Source organism: Cyprinus carpio, unplaced genomic scaffold, assembly GCF_018340385.1.
Source record: "Cyprinus carpio isolate SPL01 unplaced genomic scaffold, ASM1834038v1 S000006493, whole genome shotgun sequence".
In the NCBI taxonomy this organism is placed as follows: Eukaryota; Metazoa; Chordata; class Actinopteri; order Cypriniformes; family Cyprinidae; genus Cyprinus; species Cyprinus carpio.
In genome coordinates this window covers 157,817-176,024 of record NW_024879166.1, presented here as the reverse complement: position 1 = coordinate 176,024, position 18,208 = coordinate 157,817, and the positions used below count along the sequence as shown (strand labels likewise).

Sequence of the window (18,208 nt, the reverse complement as noted above, 5' to 3'; positions counted from 1 at the left end):
CAGCAGGAAAATATGCCTGATCCACAAAAGAGAAAAAAAAAAACTATTGGGTGGGAAGTCCTAATGCAAACCCCTAAGAGTAAAATTCTGTTGTACAAATTTCTGAACTCCTATCAAAAAGTTGTATTGTATATGTCACCAGGGTTATTACAGGGTTCAGTGATGTCAAGCATGATCACATCGGAGAAGAACTTTACAAACTACCAGAATCATTAACAAGTCTGCCAAATCAAGGAGGACAAGAAACTAACAGGAATAAATGTGAAATGTCTAAGATCAGATTGTTTTTCTTATTTTTCTTTCTCCTATCCATTTTACTGTATTTATTGCTATAGAAACCATGTCTTGACACAACACCCTCTCAATTAGCTCTAAATGGAGACAACATGGTACAATTTAATTAAATAGATTATATGGGCAGCACTGGTCATGCAGACACCAAAGCATGATACAGAAGGCAGCACGTGATGCGCAGCTTAAGAGGCTCGTCTTTCAGACTAAAGAACAGTCCAACAAAAGGTGCTTTTGTCTGAGGAGAAGCCTTTTGTAAAGAATATCCACAAACATAAACTGGGCTTTTATACTCTTTCATAATTTGTTAACAACCTAAAATAATAGCAAGATTATGTAGCTCAGTGTATTACCATTATATTTGTAGATAGCATTGATTCTGCACGATACTTGGCTAAATCTCACCCATCTAAAATGGGAGCGTCCCTGATGAACAGAATGCTTGGAAGAGGAAGTATGATAAATCATCTAGCTATGCCCTACTTCTGCTGATGTCAGTGTAGACTGTATGGTGCATAGAGATACAATATAACAACATTTTAAGTGCTAGAAAAGGTTTTTTTTGCCCTTTCTACAGAGTAGAAACTGTAAATATAACCACGGTGAAGTGGTGAATTCATAAAATACTAACAGTTTCAAGCTGCAAAAATGATCCAATTAATTCCAAGGGTCAGATAAAAGGTGGAAATTGGTCATGAAAGAATAAATTATGACAAGTTTTCTTATGTGCAAGAAAACTTGACTTACATTCTAAGTAGACCATGAGAAATATAATGTATGAAACAAAACCTTTAATTTAAATAATCACAATTTCACTTTCAAAACATTTTTTTCTTAAACAAATGAAAGTTGTACAAATTTACATTTCTTGCACTTCTATTAAGAAGAAGAGAGAATAAAGGTATAGAATTTAGTTTATTATATAATGGCAGAAACAGAAGGATAAAAATAACAAATAAGATAATTTTAAGTTGTTGACCTGGCATAAAGAGTTCATGGTGTTGGGTGTTTAAGTTTATGCCAACAAAATGCACAGATTAAGGCATTTCAAATTCAGTAAAAATCCCCTGCTTTGAGTTAAACAAGGGAACTGAAATGCAGATACTAACAAAACTCACAATCTTCCTCTTTTAAGCAAAGAAGACTCTGTTTTCCCACTGAGTTTCCACAGTAAGGCAAGTGTGAGAGGCAGGTGGAAATGTTTTGTTTCAAGCAGCCTGTTTTTCCTGTGAAGCTGGAGGTTCTTCCTGGGTTTCTCCTCTCTCTTTGTTCCAGTCCTTCAACCCTTCTGGAAGACTTGTATCTTCCTCAAAGCTTCCAGTGCCCTCCACAAACTCCTCATATGTGGACCTCTCCTCAAATGGCCTGGGCCCCAGCAACTCTATCATATCAGCTTTGTCTAGGACTTCTTTTTCCAGCAAACGCTTACCGACCTATTAAAAAAAGCAAATGCATATTTGCATCAACCACCTGACAGAGATGGTTACTTTAATGCAGTTTTTCATGCTTGAAATATTTAACCCTGGTTCAGTCTAAATCCTGGAACAACAGAATCCTGGGTTATTTTGCATTATGTTTTACAATGATTCAAATTTTCAAAAAAAGCAGTGCTAGCCCCACTTCTAAATTACAACCATGAAATGTTCCTTTATCCAGGGTTTAAAGCAGGGTTAAGCACAGTGTGTAAAGCTCTTTTGAAAGCTTAACTTCACTCAAATCGGAGCTATAAATCTCACAGTATGAACTAAAAACTTTGAGTCAAACTGAGAATAGAATTTAAAATGTAATTTATTTTGTTTTTAAAGCACTACATGGGCTAGCACTAACGTATCTAATTGACGTTCTACGTTGTCACAACCCATCTAAGCTTAGATCCGGCAACCTTGGATTGCTTTCTGTTTGTAGATCTAGGTTAAAACATTGTGGAGAACGAGCTTTTGCGATAGCAGGCCCCAAACTCTGGAATGGAATTCCTAGCAGTATCATCACTCTCCTCTTTTAAATTAAAACTTAAAACACATTTTTTAAGTGTGGGTTTCTAATGTATCATTTTTGTTTTTGTCTTATTATTTGTGCCTCTTGATCTGTACAGTACTTTGGTCAACCTTGGGTTGTTTTTTTTTTTTAAATGTGCTTTATAAATAAATAATGAATGAATTGATTTAAAGTAGAGCTGAGTGACCTCAAAATAACTGCTGAAGAGTATGGTTCTAATTTGCCTTATTTAAAGAAAGTAAGCAAGTAGATGAGAAAAATAGTGGGACCTAGGACTGAACCCTGAGGCACTCCACAGGTCACTAGTTCTGACATCTCTGGCATTATTTTGAGGGCTGTTGTAATGGCAACTAGATTTTACACTATTTAAAGCTAGAAATCCAAGCACACCATGAGGCACCACTGTTTTCCAGGATAAAATAAAATCAGCCTGATGGTTGTTCTCACCATCTCCACCTGCTCTCGTTTCTCAGTGATGAGTTCCAGTGTTCTCTGAAAGGCCCGGTCGATCAGATCTCTGACCTCCTCATCAATGAGTTCTGCCGTAGCCTCACTGTAGGGCTTCTCCAGAACCATCTCACCCTGCCGGGGCAGGTCAAATGACACCTGCCCCACTTTCTCGCTCATCCCAAACTGCACAATCTACAACAGAAAAGAAGGGGAAGTAAAAACTGTCAAATAAAGGTGATATGTGCCAAAGATTGGGATATTAAAACTGTGTTGAATTATCATTGCGTTAACTGACAGAACAGTCAAAGAATCAATCCATTAGATTGTTAGCAGATTAACAAAATAATTATTAGTTTCAGTTCTACTCCAAATGGATTGTACATTTGGAGAAAATTTTCTGCTAAATGAAAATAAAAGTACATAATGTTGCCATGTTGCTGCAGCAAATGCTGTAGCACACTGAACCACTGAATTTATGATACAAAGCAAGCACAATATCTTTACCTGAGCATATGCTGACTGTGTGACCTTCTTAAGGTCGTCATGAGCCCCAGTCGTGATCCTGTCAAAAAACACCCGCTCTGCCACGCGCCCACCAAGCATCATACACATCCTGTCGAATAGCTGCTCCCGTGTATATAAATACTGCTCTTTTGGAAGGTACTGTGCATAGCCCAGGCCTTTTCCTCTTGGAATTATAGAAACCTGGAACATAAAATTAGGGAATGTGAGAACGAACCCAATACATTTCAATAAAAACATTTAAAGATGAATGGCGCAATTTAAATTAAACTATATAGCTACAATGCTATTGCTGGTGCTGTAACATGAAGTTTATAGTTTATACATAGTCAGTTTTGCCCATTGTTCATTGTTAACTTTTTTAAGCAAAGCTAATGACAAAGCAATTAACTTTTCTTTTTTTTTTAATTTGAAGCTAAAATATATGTTATTTGTTTCATATGGTGACTGAAGTCATTGGGATTTAAAATATATTTTGGGAAATTACATCACCTTGAGCAATGGGTCAGCATGTTGGAGAAACCAGCCCACTACAGCATGCCCTGCTTCATGATAGGCTACAGTCTTTTTCTCATTGGGTTGTAAAACCTGAGTCTTCTTCTCCAGACCTGTAACATTAGAGCAAAAAAAAATATGACATTACTAAGAAATGCATTTTATTAGGGGCCAAGCACCAAAGGTGCTTAGGCACCTATTGTATCCGTTAGCGTGATTTTTTTTCTTCCGCTGCAAGTCTATGGCAGCCCATAGAAGCGCTTGCGGGAAAGTTGTGAAATTTGGCACACTGCTAGAGGACAGTGAGAAAAGTTACCATAGCAAATTAAGAGTCTCTAACTCAAACTCTCTAGCGCCACCACTTGTCTAAACTTTCAAAAATGTTATGCTAATAACTTTTGAACCGTAAACCACAAAATTAAAATAATTTTTTCCTCTGATTCCTTGCCGAGTCGAAAGGACACCAAAATACAAAAATCGTAAGGTTTTGTTTTTTCGCTATTTTCAATTGTTTGTAAAAACTACTTTTTTGAACTCATCCTAGACCATTGAACCAATTGTCACGAAAATTTAACCAGATCATCTTCAGACCACGCTGGCAAAAAGTTATGGAATTCAAGTTGATTAGTAATACCGTTTCCGAATAGCACGTGAACGAATTCTACAAAAAGCATGCAAAAGTGGACGTGAGGGTATATTTCCGCAACGGTTTGGCCTATTGAGACCAAACTTGGTGTGTGTTATAACAAGCATCACCTGAGACTACCTACAGTGTTTCGGCACTGTGCCGACTAGTGGTAAGGAGATTTGAAAAATGCATATTTTTGCTCATAACTTCTGAATGCTTTGGCCAAACATCATAAAAATGCTCTCTTTAGATTCGGTGCATCATGCCGAATCGAATGAAACCCAGGTCAGCAATTTTATGTGTCGGCCATTTTGAACTATGTTCTAAAATGCTGAATTTTACGAACGCATTAGCGTATCTTACAAAAATAATTACAAAAATAATTATTATTATTTGGCTCCATACCCTCATGGTACTCAAAAATTTGGGGGCAGTGCCACCTTGTGGTCAAAAGTTATAATGGGGAAGTCATGGCCTAGTGGTTAGAGAGTTTGACTCCTAACACTAAGGTTGTGGGTTGAGTCTCGGGCCGGCAATACCACGACTGAGGTGCCCTTGAGCAAGGCAAAGAACCCCCAACTGCTCCCCGGGCGCCGCAGCATAAATGGCTGCCCACTGCTCCGGGTGTGTGATCACGGTGTGTGTGTGTGTTCACTGCTGTGTGTGTGCACTTTGGATGGGTTAAATGCAGAGCACCAATTCTGAGTATGGGTCACCATACTTGGCTGTATGCCACGTCACTTTCACTTCACTTTAATGAAATTTTGAGAAATGCTAATAACTTTTGTTTACATTAACCTATTGTAATCGGACTGATGTTGATAGATTCCTTGTATTGTGACGAGAACACCGATACCAATTTTACCAATATTGGCTGAACTTCCTGTCCACCATTTTGATTCATGTTGAAATCCTACTTTTACAAACTCCTAGATCTTTGGTCTGATTTTCACCAAATTTGGCTCAGATCATCTTCAGACCAAGCTGGCAAAAAGTTATGGATTTCGTGTCGATACACGAAATGGTTTTCGTTTAGCGCATGAACGAATTTGCTAGAAAGATGCCAAACTGCATCTGGGGGCTGTATCTCTGAAAAAGATCTGACATATTGACACCAAACTTTGTATGTGCCATTGTCACCTCACACTGACCACGGCACATCAATTTGGTAACAGCGCCACCTATTGGCCAAGAGTAATAAACCATTCATTAACCTTTAATTATAAAATTTCTAAAAATGCTAATAACGTTTGATTGCATTAGGCTATTGTAATGAAACAGGTCTCAAAATATTCCTTGGGTTGTGCCGGCAACATGCATACAAATTTTCGCTTATGAAATCTGACCTCCCTGTCCGCCATTTTGACTTATTAAAAACCTACTTTTTCTAACTCCTCCTCAACTGTTGGTCCAATTTTCACCAAAATCGAGTCAGATCATCTTCAGACTGCGCTGACAAAAAGTTATTAATTTCGTGTTGATTGACAAACAGCACTGTTACACATTTTAGGCATGGTGCCAAAATGATTCTGAGGCTATATATCTTTGCGAAGCTTTGATATGATGACACAAACTTTGTGTCTGCCATTGTCACCTCACATAGAACACACCAAGATGATTTGATTACAGCGCCACCTGTCGGTCAAAAGTGCTAAGCCATTTAATAATATTACTAGAGGTTGAATTTATGATTTTTCAGCCATTTCAATTACAATCATCCTAAAATTGCTTTTATTACTCATTGTTGCATTTGGTCTGATGCTCCATGCCATGCTTAACTACTAATTTTGCTTAAGAGTGCTTGGCCCCGTAATTGCTGCTTGCAGCTATATTTTTAAATTTAGGATAGTTAAAGCTGCATAAGCCAACTCAAGCTTCAGCACCACTAAAAAGGACTGAATAAAAAAAAAATATCCCTACTTTTCATTATCTAATGGAAGGAAGCATGAAGATAAGAAAAAGAATTGGGCCCAGGACTGAATCCTGAGGTACACCACAGGTCACTGCTGACGTCACTAATATGACTTACAGATCTGAACATTTAAATCATACTTAGTAGGATGTTTGTTGGATATACTGCGATTCTAAGCTCTTCCGTTTACCTCCGATGACTCTGTCGATGGCCTGCTCAAAGTGCTTAACATTGATGAATTCATTCAGATGTCTAGCAGCAATGAGAGCTGCTTCATTACAGACATTTGCAATATCAGCACCTGGAGGAGAGAAAAAATTAGGGTATTTATATTTCAATAACACAGCAATATTATGGCTACACTTATGAATATTTCAATATCAAATCAACTACATCATTCTATGCTCAAACATGAATTTCAAATACATAATTATCATACAACATATAATTTTTCTGCTATGGCTTGCACATTTATTCTGTTCAATAGGAAAATGAGTGTCTAACTAAGTCAGTGCTCACTCACCAGTGAACCCAGGCGTAGCAGCTGCCATCTTCCTCGCAATGCCATCACGGTCCAGACTCGGGTCCATTTTGAGTGTGGCCGCAGATGCACTTTTGAATATGGATGCTCGACCCTTAATATCAGGAGGTCCTGAAGGATTGACACAGTACAAACCTTAGATATTGGAACATATTTGTTCTAAGCCCCACTACACATGAATATTGTTTTAAAAACAGTAAATAACACTCGCTGCAATTCATTTACATAATAAATTTACTGAATTAGAAAAAAAAAGAGTTAACTTAAAAAATAGCTTAAAAAATAAACTTAACCTTTAGATAGCAACATCTTGATTCTGAAATCCTAATGTAGTTTTTTTTTTTTTTTTTTTTTTTTTTTTTTTTGTTTTAAAGAAAAATAAAGACAAAGTTAAAAAATGCTCTGGAAAAGCATATTGTGTTAATAAAGACCAGGTGAAAATTAATATTTATTATTAGATATTCAAAGACCTGTTTACATGATTTAACTGTGTATTTGCTGAAGGCTGATGGTATATGATAAAGTATTATACTTTTCTACTAATACTAATAATAACAGGAATTCAGAAACTATAATAACATTTCTTATACTTCTTCCATTTTATATAATGTATTAGACAGAATTGTTAACAGGACAGTAATTATTAAAGGGGGAGAATGGAGCTGCATTCAGGTGCTGATATCTCAGTGCTGTCAAAATAAAAGACACACTTCTGATACTTTCTGGCTAAACAGAAAAAATGTACCAAGCATCAAATGATGTAATATATCACTTGATCACTAAATATTGTATATATTCTGTGGCACTGAACTGAAGGGGAAAGCTCTTACCCAAGTAAATCTGTCTGTCAAACCTCCCCGGTCGCATCAGTGCAGGGTCAAGGACATCCGGCCTGTTGGCGTACCCAGCCAGAACTACAACATTTGTACTTGTATTGAAACCTGTATAAAACAAAAAATAGTTATAATGTTGATTTGACAAAGGATTTTTCAGATTAAAACACAAGTCAAGATCTCAACAGCATGCATACGAATGAAACTACCAGAGTTTTCCATGACTTCCATGACTTTAATCTCTCCAATGACCTCTTTATCAAACCTCGGACCGCTTACCGTCCATTTCCACCAACAGCTGATTGAGTGTGTTTTCCTGTTCACTCTGCCCACCGAAATTCCCTCCGCCCCGTTTCCTCCCCACAGCATCAATCTCATCAATGAAGAGGATGCACGGGGCGTTCTTCCTCGCCATAGCAAACATGTCTCTCACCTGATGACAAAATGATTTAATTGTAATAGAATTTACAATCATTGGAAATCAACAGTTCACTGCTTCAGACTTACTCTGGCTGGACCAACTCCAACAAACATCTCCAGAAACTCTGAGCCGTTGACTGAAATGAAGGGAACGTTTGCCTCTCCGGCAGTGGCTTTAGCGCGAGCAGCGTTTAAAATACCGGTTTCCCGGAGGACCGGACAGCATAGCACCCCTGAAGAAACACAAAGAACGTCAATTAATAACAATGCCCCCGCCTATAATCTCCCCAGTGGTGTTCCTTCTGGAATGTCGTACCTTAGGGATCTTAGCACCCAAATCCAGGTATTGTTGTGGGTTCTCTTTAGGAAATTGACAAAACTCCATGATCTCCACCTTGGCTTCTTCGCATCCAGCCACATCCTTAAACTTGATGTCTATATTGTCCGTCATCATCTTGGCGGTTGATTCGCTCATTCTGAAGGGCCCGCCCCTTCCTCCGCCCATCCCTCCTCCCATTGGACCACGTCGCAGAGTGAAAAGCAAGAAGCCAATTAAAAGCAGGGTGGGAATGAAACTCATCAAAGAAAGACCTGGAGAAAGAGCAAGGTAATAGTAGCAGAAACATATGTTTATTAGTTAAGTTTAATATTATTTAGTAGTGGTTTTTTAACGGCTCTAGACTTACAGCAATAAACCGTCCATCACTTTGGAACGATCAAGACTCTGCTCATTACTTACAGCAATAAACCAATGAATTCACAGGTGACTGTTGTTTTGTGGTTTTTATCTGTTTTAAACTCAATATTGCAAGTTATTGATATTGAGTAACTTATTAATGTCATGTTAGCTAGCACTAACTAACAAATAAGATGTTCTGCTATTTACCTGTTTACCTGGAATGGAACTGATGAAAATGTATTTTAATTATTTTATTCATTTTTTATTTAAAAAAAGATCACATTGTTATTTATCAAGACACAAAATTTAAATAATTATATATTTATTAAAAACACATTATTTGAATGCTTCTACTGTCGTTTATTGAAAACATGTTTTGAATAAATTGCTATTTGTTAAAAACATACTTCAAATAAATATATAGACAAACTAAATTCCTTTTTATTATACATTTTCTATAGTCAACATATTGTGTTGATTACAGAAAATGCAAAAAATCTGACCAAAACTTTGGGCAAAACAAATGAAAATAAAATATAATTAACAGGCGAGAACAATTTCAAAATATTACAAAATATTACATTTTTTACATTAATAAACATATCATTTTGTACACGATTCAAATGTTTGGAGTGATTAAGATTACTTAGAAATTACTATTTTTTGATTTAATTTTTAATTAACATTAAAGAGTTTAATAATATTACAAAGTTCATTTTTTTTTTTTTTTTTTTTTTACTTTCTATTCAACAGAGATACTGAAAAAAATTGCATCACTAAATATTCAGCAGCACAACTGTTTTGAACATGGATAATAATCAGAAATGTTTCTTCAGCAGAAAATCCTCATATTAGAGTGATTTCTGAAGATCATGTGACACTGAAGACTGCCTTATGATGCTGTAAATTCAGCTGTGATCACAGGAATAAATTATATTTTAAAAACTATATTACAATAGAAAACTGTTATTGTACTAATATATCACAATATGACACTTTTTTATTGTATTTTTAATCAAATAAATGCAGCCTTGGTCAGCAGAAGAGCCTTAATTTTTTATTTTTTTTTAAACTTACCCCAAACTTCTGAACAGTAGTTTTATGTATGCACGTAAAATTAAAACATTCCTTTGATGGAGTCACGCCAGACTCACCCATCACTCTCGGAGGTGTAGACCACTGCTGCTCTATGGGACGGCTCCAGACCCAGCTCATAGTGAGCAGCTTCCAGATTCCTCTCAAACGTGTCCACGCTGCCGATGTTAAACCACACGTAGCTCACTCCTTCAGAGCTGTCAGCCCCGGGGACCAGGACGACCTTGACAAACTGTTTGTTCACCACCTCCAAACGGTCAACCTGTGTGGAAACCCATGGACACAACAGCACTTCACTGAGCGGCTGTGATCCTTGAAGACCTTTGAAATGTGTTCATTATCGAGAAAAAGACACACAACACTGCCAACATTCTCCACACACCGACAGGCTAGAAGCTATGTTCAGCATTCACACGTCATAATCCTTCCTGTAAATCACAGACGTGTTCTCACCAGTCCTCTGCCCAGGTACCGATGGACGAAATCCTTCCAGGTAATCTCTCGGCCCGGATCTCGGAGGTAGAGGTACAGCAGGACGGATGCAACACCTGCCATTGTGATCAAAATATAGCGGAAATCCTTATCGTCCCACGGTACGTCCCCCTGAGGGACATATTAAACACACATGCTTACTGCAATAATGCTAAAATACTAGTAAATAATAAAATAGTAGTAAAAATAGCAGTAAAAAAATTATATATACATGCAATTTTTATTTTTAATAAACACAAGAAACACCTTTTTAATAAATAAAGACCATTTTCTATAGATTTTGGGGGTAGAACATGAATGTTGTTTTCAGTGTTTACCTGTAACAATCGACTCTTCCAGTCTTTCCCTCCCTCCTTTTCCTTCCTCCTCCTCCACTTGCTTTACCATCTAAAATATTTATGACAGTCTATGAATTATGATTCAAGTGAAAACTGATACCGTCACGCGTCTGGTGATGCCTTACCTTTGGGTGCGTCGGTGGAATAAGACAAGAGCGGGAACGTGTAACGATTCCCTGCGGATGATCCTGGTTTAAGGTGGTTCAGGGCTAAAAACTGAGAGAGAAGGAAAGGAGCTCTCTGTCAGATATGAAACAGCTCAAGCTCACTCATCATGACACGGCTATGTGTTACATCACGACAAAGGCGTGTTACATCACGACAAAGACGTGTTACATCGCGACAAAGACGTGTTACATCGCGACAAAGGCGTGTTACATCGCGACAAAGACGTGTTACATCACGACAAAGAAGTGTTACAACACGACAAAGATGTTACATCACGACAAAGACGTGTTACATCACGACACAGCTATGTGTTACATCACGACAAAGACGTGTTACATCACGACAAAGAAGTGTTACAACACGACAAAGGCGTGTTACATCACGACAAAGGCGTGTTACATCGCGACAAAGACGTGTTACATCGCGACAAAGGCGTGTTACATCTCGACAAAGACGTGTTACATCACGACAAAGACGTGTTACATCACGACAAAGACGTGTTACATCACGACAAAGACGTGTTACATCACGACAAAGATGTTACATCACGACAAAGACGTGTTACATCACGACAAAGACGTGTTACATCACGACAAAGACGTGTTACATCACGACAAAGAAGTGTTACAACACGACAAAGGCGTGTTACATCACGACAAAGGCGTGTTACATCACGACAAAGACGTGTTACATCATGACAAAGACGTGTTACATCACAACAGACACATGTCAGCAGTGTATATAAGACTGATGCATAACACAAGCTATTACATAACTCAACTATATATATATATATATATATATATATATATATATATTATATAGGTAGATAGATACATATACACACACAAACTCTCTCTCCTCGCACTGAGTCATACAGATAATAGCTCTGGACCGACACGGAAAGCAGGCCAAATTATACTTTTAAAGGTGAAAACATTATATATATAAATCAGGGTGTGCGTCAGATGGAATATTAAATCTTGTCTCTCTATCTCTCAGTGAGTCTCTCTCTCTCTCTCTCACCGGCGGGGGGGGAGGGGGACTCACTCATCTCTCTCTGTGGTAATGGGGGGGGGGGGGGGGGGGGGGGGGGGGGGGTGCGGGGGTCTCTCTCTCACCCGTGGAGAGGGGGGGGGGGGCGGACGGGGGGGGGGGGGGGGGGGGGGGGGGAGCAGCGGGGGGGGGGGGGGGGGGGGGAGGGGAAAGGGGGGGGAGGGGGGGGGGGGGGGGGCGGGGGGGGGGGAGAGGGGGGGAAAAAGCAGGGGGGGAGGGGGGGGGGGGGGGGGGGGGGGGGCGTGAGTCTCCAAGCTGCTGCTGAGAGGGGGAGTGCTGCTGCAGTGTTGAAGCGCGGGCAGTAAGCTCTGGATCCGGAGCGCACGGAAGCCGCCGCCGCCGCGGAGAGCAGCCCAGCCATGAGCACCTCACTTCGGCCTGAATCCCTCACGACAGTCGCTCTGAACAGAATCATCCGTTTATTTAGTGTTGAGTAACTGCTGCGCTGAATGACATTTCCACCAACAGGACCCCGCAAGCCGCCTGCGTGACGCCTGGATAAGATTTCCAATAAGTTGCTTTCGTTTTAAAAATTATTTTTTTATGTAAAAAATAAGTAATTTTATTTATTAAGTATGTTTTTAATGTTACAATTATTTTTAGTGATATATAGATATATATAGCCATCAATAAAATGTAATTTAGCTTTGAACAGGCAGTAAAAGGAGACTTTGGGTCCTTGTATGCATGCAGACGATTTCATTGGTTGTGTAAATAACTCGTCTCTTCCTCCAGGGGGCGCTGAGGTCTCGCGAGACCCGCTTCTCCATTGAGTCCCATTCACAGACACAGTCCTACAGCAGATGATTATTATTAGTATATCTCTATAAAATGATGAAATAATCAGTGTTGGGCAGTACCTAGTAGTGTAACTAATTACGTAAAGTAACGATATTACTTTTGAAAGGAGTAACTAGTAATGATTAATATATTGCATTCCTTGAGTAACTAGCCCATGCTGGAAATAATACACTGAACACGTACAACAACAAACATCTTCTCTTATATTTGAGTCGAGGCCGCAGATAATAGAAGACACAAAAGACAGACATTCTGTACATTTTAAAACAAGATGCTAATCTCATTTCCTCCAAACTGCTTTTAAAACCCTGGAATAAAGCAAATATAAATATATTAATGTGTGTGTGCTTTATCTTAATGTTTGACACAGCACCATTTCGAAATGTTTGGTATTATTATATTCTCTGTGTATTTCTTCATGTGTAGGGCAGGTCTGTGATGCAGTGTGTGTCTGGACGGTGGAAGGTTTGTTGATGTGAACTTATATCTTGATTGTGATGTTTTTCTTCTTCTTCACACATTACAGTAAATTTCAGCTCAGGCTATGCTACAGTTTAAATTTAAAATTGGCTACAAAAACAACTATTGTTGTAGACGCAGTCAGGACAAATCAGCAATGATGAGGAATATTGTACGTTTGTCTTATTATTTAATATCGTATTCTCTCCGCTCCACTCCTCTGCAGCCCATGAGTGAGCAGCACCTGCTGAATCCTTCACAACGAGGGGAAAACAGTCACTTCTTGTAAATGAATGTTATTAAAAGTTTTACTTTTCAGCTTTTAAAGTTTGGTATTGCAGTACTGTGAGTATCTTTGAGACTTGAATGATTTGTGATGTTCCTCGTTTGTGAGTTGCTTTGGGTCTCGTGTAAACTTCATATAGCTAAAACTGTTACAAGTATGGTAGACTCATCACTTCTACCACAAAACACTGCTGTGTAAGTAACCGTCCTGATTTATCTCAATTCCTCAACACATCCAATAGCTCAGAAAAACATGATGATGTAACAGAAACTATGGACGCTCTCTAGCATTTTTAGATATGGTTGCTCCTTTACGCTTAAAGCGGTCATATGACGTTGCTAAAAACAAAAGAACATTATTTTGTGTATTTGGTGTAATGAAATTTGGTTTAAGTTTAAAAAAAACACATTATTTTCCACATACTGTACATTATTGTTTCTCCTCTCTGCCCCGCCTTCTGGAACGCGTCGATTTTTACAAAAGCTCAGCACTCTGAAAAGCGAGGTGTGCTCTGATTGGCCAGCTATCCAGTGAGTTGTGATTGGCTGAATTTCTCAAGCGTGTGACGGAAATGTTACACCCCTCACCATACTGTGATGGCATCTCAACATCGTGAAGTCTATCAGCCATCGGCGATTAGTTCAGAAGCCTGTGCACTGATTTAGTTTCCTGACATCCATTGTTTGGAATTTAGAAATAATATTTCAAAAAAAACTTTAAAATTGCCAAAGAAGTAAGATAACACCAGTAACAAAAAAATGGTACATGTGGTCTTTAAATAAATGCACAAAAAAGATTAAAGAAAAATCAAACTGTCATTTATGTGAAAAAAGTCATAAAGGTAATATAATAATGTGGTCTAAGTTTAAATGATAAAAAAGAAAATACATTTTAAGACATCTTGCCATACTCATATATATTTTTTTGCATTGAAGGTATTTAATAAACAATTTTATATATGTGATATATTAATTATAAAACACTAGCCTACTATAAGTAATATTACATTATTCTATTCATTATATATTATTTGAGTTATTATTTTTTATTTATTGTCGTATATAATAGTTATCTCTATATATTAATTATAAAACACTATTATAAGAAGGTAATTTTATTTTATTCTAATATATTTATATTTTATTGTCGTCTCACACATCATGGATCTGCATTTTCTATAATGTATTTTATTTATAATAAAAATATACATGTGATATGGATTATTATTTAATTAGCATCAAACAAACAAAATAATTCAAATTCTCAGTGATTATTAAATTCAAATTTTTTTAAAATGATTGCATAACCATCAATAAGGTGGCGATAGGCAGAATGTATGTAAATGAGCATTGAACAAAAGAAGAAATATATATTCATGAATGTGAAATTTAGCCACTATAATAAAAACAAACAAATTAATAAATAAATTAAAAATACATGTGGACTTGTTTATCTTTGGACTTAAAAAAATACCTAAAAGAATCTTTTACTGTAGAATAAAATTTACATCAACATTCCAAACAATAAAGTCAAGCGCATTTTGCCAAAAGAGCTGCAGCTTTGATCAATGTCTTTTTTATTATTAATATTTACTTAATGTTTAGCAGGGTATATTCTATGAAGGAGTTTAAAGATACTTTTTTGAGCTTGCTTGTTGTTAAGAGATAGCCCCTGGGCAGCAGCTCAACATCACAAACTGACTCCAGTATGCAAATGCATTTGGTTAAATGCAGAGCAATATGAATTGCATTTTTATTATATGTGACCAAAAAGCATTTTAATAAACATTCATAACAATTTGCATTTAAGATTAAAATACACAGTATACCTTAATTAATATAAATAATATTAATAACCAATATTGATCAACTTTTACATATTGGGTAAACAACGGATATCCTTTTAATATTGGTAAAGGATATCCTGTAAAATATAACAAACAAGTAATGATATATATTGATGATTTAGATATGCACAAATAATGTTTTATTTATTTCAAAATAATTTTATCTGGCCTTTAGATTTGTTGTCATTTAAATTTATTATTATTTTTGTTTTTAGGCAACCTAGGGTGTGCTATCCCACCCACCATGACACCCGCTAGTGCTATCTCCAAGTGTTTCGGTGGGGGGAACTGACAGCCTCAACCATGTGGCTGAGGTGTGCAATGCACAGAGTAGCCCTCTAGGTCTACTGCCAGCCATCCTGCACATAGTGCTGTGGAAGAGCTTCCTTGCTTCTCTGGCCTGTAAGAGTGGCCTCTATTTTTTTTAAAAGAAGGTGTGCAATGCTCAGCGTTGCGCTCTTGGACCATTTCTAGCCATCCCACACAGAGTGCTAACAGACTGTATTAAGGGCACACGACTGGTCTGTCCCGCCCTTAGTTCTGCACCAGAGCTAAGGCCAATTTGCCAGATTTTTTTTTCTTTTAAATAATTGCATCTGGGATGGCCTCTCCCTAATCGTACAAATCTTACCTCTTGGCGACTCTTTTGTCATTTGTCGTGCTCTTTTTTTTTTTCGGAATATTGTAACTTACTTGCAGAAGTCTTGACTTAATGTTGTCAAGACTTTCTTCATATGATGATTTGTGCATACAGTATATAAATGTTAATGTGATTTACAATTGTAAGTATTCACAAATCTTACCTGTTGGTGACTCTTTCGTCATCTGTCGAGGTCTCTTCTTTTTGAAGATAATCACCTACCTACAATACTCTTGAACTGATATAGGAGAGACATTATTTCACATGTCGATATACAGTAGTGGATCAAAGAAGTTCATCAAAGTTGTCCTAAGACAAGAACGGGTTTTGTTTTTGTATTGTTTCATCTTTGATGAAAGGTTTTGATCCACTTCAAATGTTGACTACTGTATCTATATATATTAATATGTTTAAATAAATGTGTGTGTGTGTGTGTGTCTGTGCATGGCCATAGCCAGCTAGAGGTCACAGAGGTCCAGATTGATCTCAATTTTCTCTTTCAAAAATAAAATGTAAAGTTCTCAGACTGACTAATTAGCCCTTTAAAACTACTCCTATGAGTGTCTGCATGTGTAATTTAGTTTAGACAGTTTGCCTAGATTGTTTAGTGTCCGTGGTGTGAAAATCAAAAAGGCCCACAGATAGAGCAGCCAGATAATTGCTGAAAGGATTCCACATTTTGTGAGACAAATGCAATGACCGTCATGACACTATCTCTAAGAAACTGTGTCATCACTATCAAAAACAGTAGCATAATAACACTTACACAATACATACACACTATATATAGCAAATAGCATCTAAGTAGTTTGTAACATATCTGTAAGTTGTAAAACATGTTAAATAAAACATTGTACACAAACATCTACATGTCTGTCTCTTGTAAAGGAGTATGTAGTGTATGTGATTGTAGCACAGTTCTTAACACTTTGATGCACCACAAGCCCCGCCCACTGGCTGCTGACTATAACCATAAGCTGGATGCGAGCAAACAGAACCCATTATAATCACTGAAGCTGTCTAAAACTGGACACCAGTATACAGAAGTGCGTTCAGCCTGAGCAGGACAAATGGAAGAGTAAATGAACTTTAGCTTTTAGTCCAGTTTAAACAGCTCCTTTATAGCGTCTGATTGATTTCTGAAGGATAATCTAAGACTGGAGTAATGATGCTGAAAATTCAGCTTTGCATCACAGCAATAAATTGCATATTAATATAAATTACAATAGTTATTTTAAATTGTAATGTCATTTCACAATATTCGTGTTTTTACTGTATTTTTGATCACAACAATGCAGCCTCTGTGTGCAGAAGAGATTCATTAAAACATTTAAAACTTCAGATTTCTTATCTGTGTTATATAGCATTTTTAAAATGTATTTTACATGAAATTAGTAATCAGATCAAATCTTTGTTAATGTCTGGGGCAAGAGTTACTCCAGTTTCATTTACAGACTCAAAAGGTCTTGTACTTATGAGGAAATCAGCACTTTCTAAGAGAACAGCAGTGTATTTTGTGTTTCAGCACTAAGACAGCTAAGCAGCGTACAGTGACTTGTATTTAGGGACACTCCTGCCAGTCTTCATGGCTCTTTGGGTCAGAACATAGGATTTACCTTAATGTTGATCACATGACCAGCCGTGCCTATGATTCTAGTTACTACTAAAAAACAAAACAATTCATAGCTTGAACAATTTATTGTACTTCAATATGAATGAAACGCATTGCAACTTTAATCTGACAAACCATGAAACTATTTTTTTGGTATCACTTCATTGCTTCATAAAGAACACACAAAATTATATTTGTTACACAATGTGTAGTAATTTATGAAATCCAAATCTATATATTCATATGAAAGAACCCAAACAAAACCATTTTGCACTATTTCCATTGGAATCTATCAGCGCTTCACAACAAGGCTGACATTCACAAAACATTAACAAAACTAGTTTAACTTAAAGGAACACTCCACTATTTTTGAAAATAGGCTTATTTTCCAACTCCCTTAGAGTTAAGGCCCCTTCACACCAAGGACGATGACGATAAAGATAACGATAAAGATATAGTTCTAAAAATCATTCTCAGTATTAAAGAACAGCAGAGTCCACATCACAACTATAACCATAAAGACAAGAACGACATAGTTGGAATCACTTTCAAAACTATTTTTTTTTCCAGCTAATGAATGATAAAAAAAAATTGACAGCCAATCAGAATCCATCCTGTTGTAACGCGCTCGAGAATTTAAAGCGGCAGA

General features: G+C 37.2%; 1 protein-coding gene and 1 pseudogene across 1 annotated transcript in view; both read right to left on the bottom strand.

Moving 5' to 3' along the window:
• Positions 1-18,208, bottom strand: part of LOC109083683 (E3 ubiquitin-protein ligase RFWD3-like) — a 512,102-nt gene that overhangs the window by 368,709 nt on the left and 125,185 nt on the right. The window lies entirely within an intron of this gene.
• Positions 1,068-16,132, bottom strand: LOC122143723 (annotated as a pseudogene).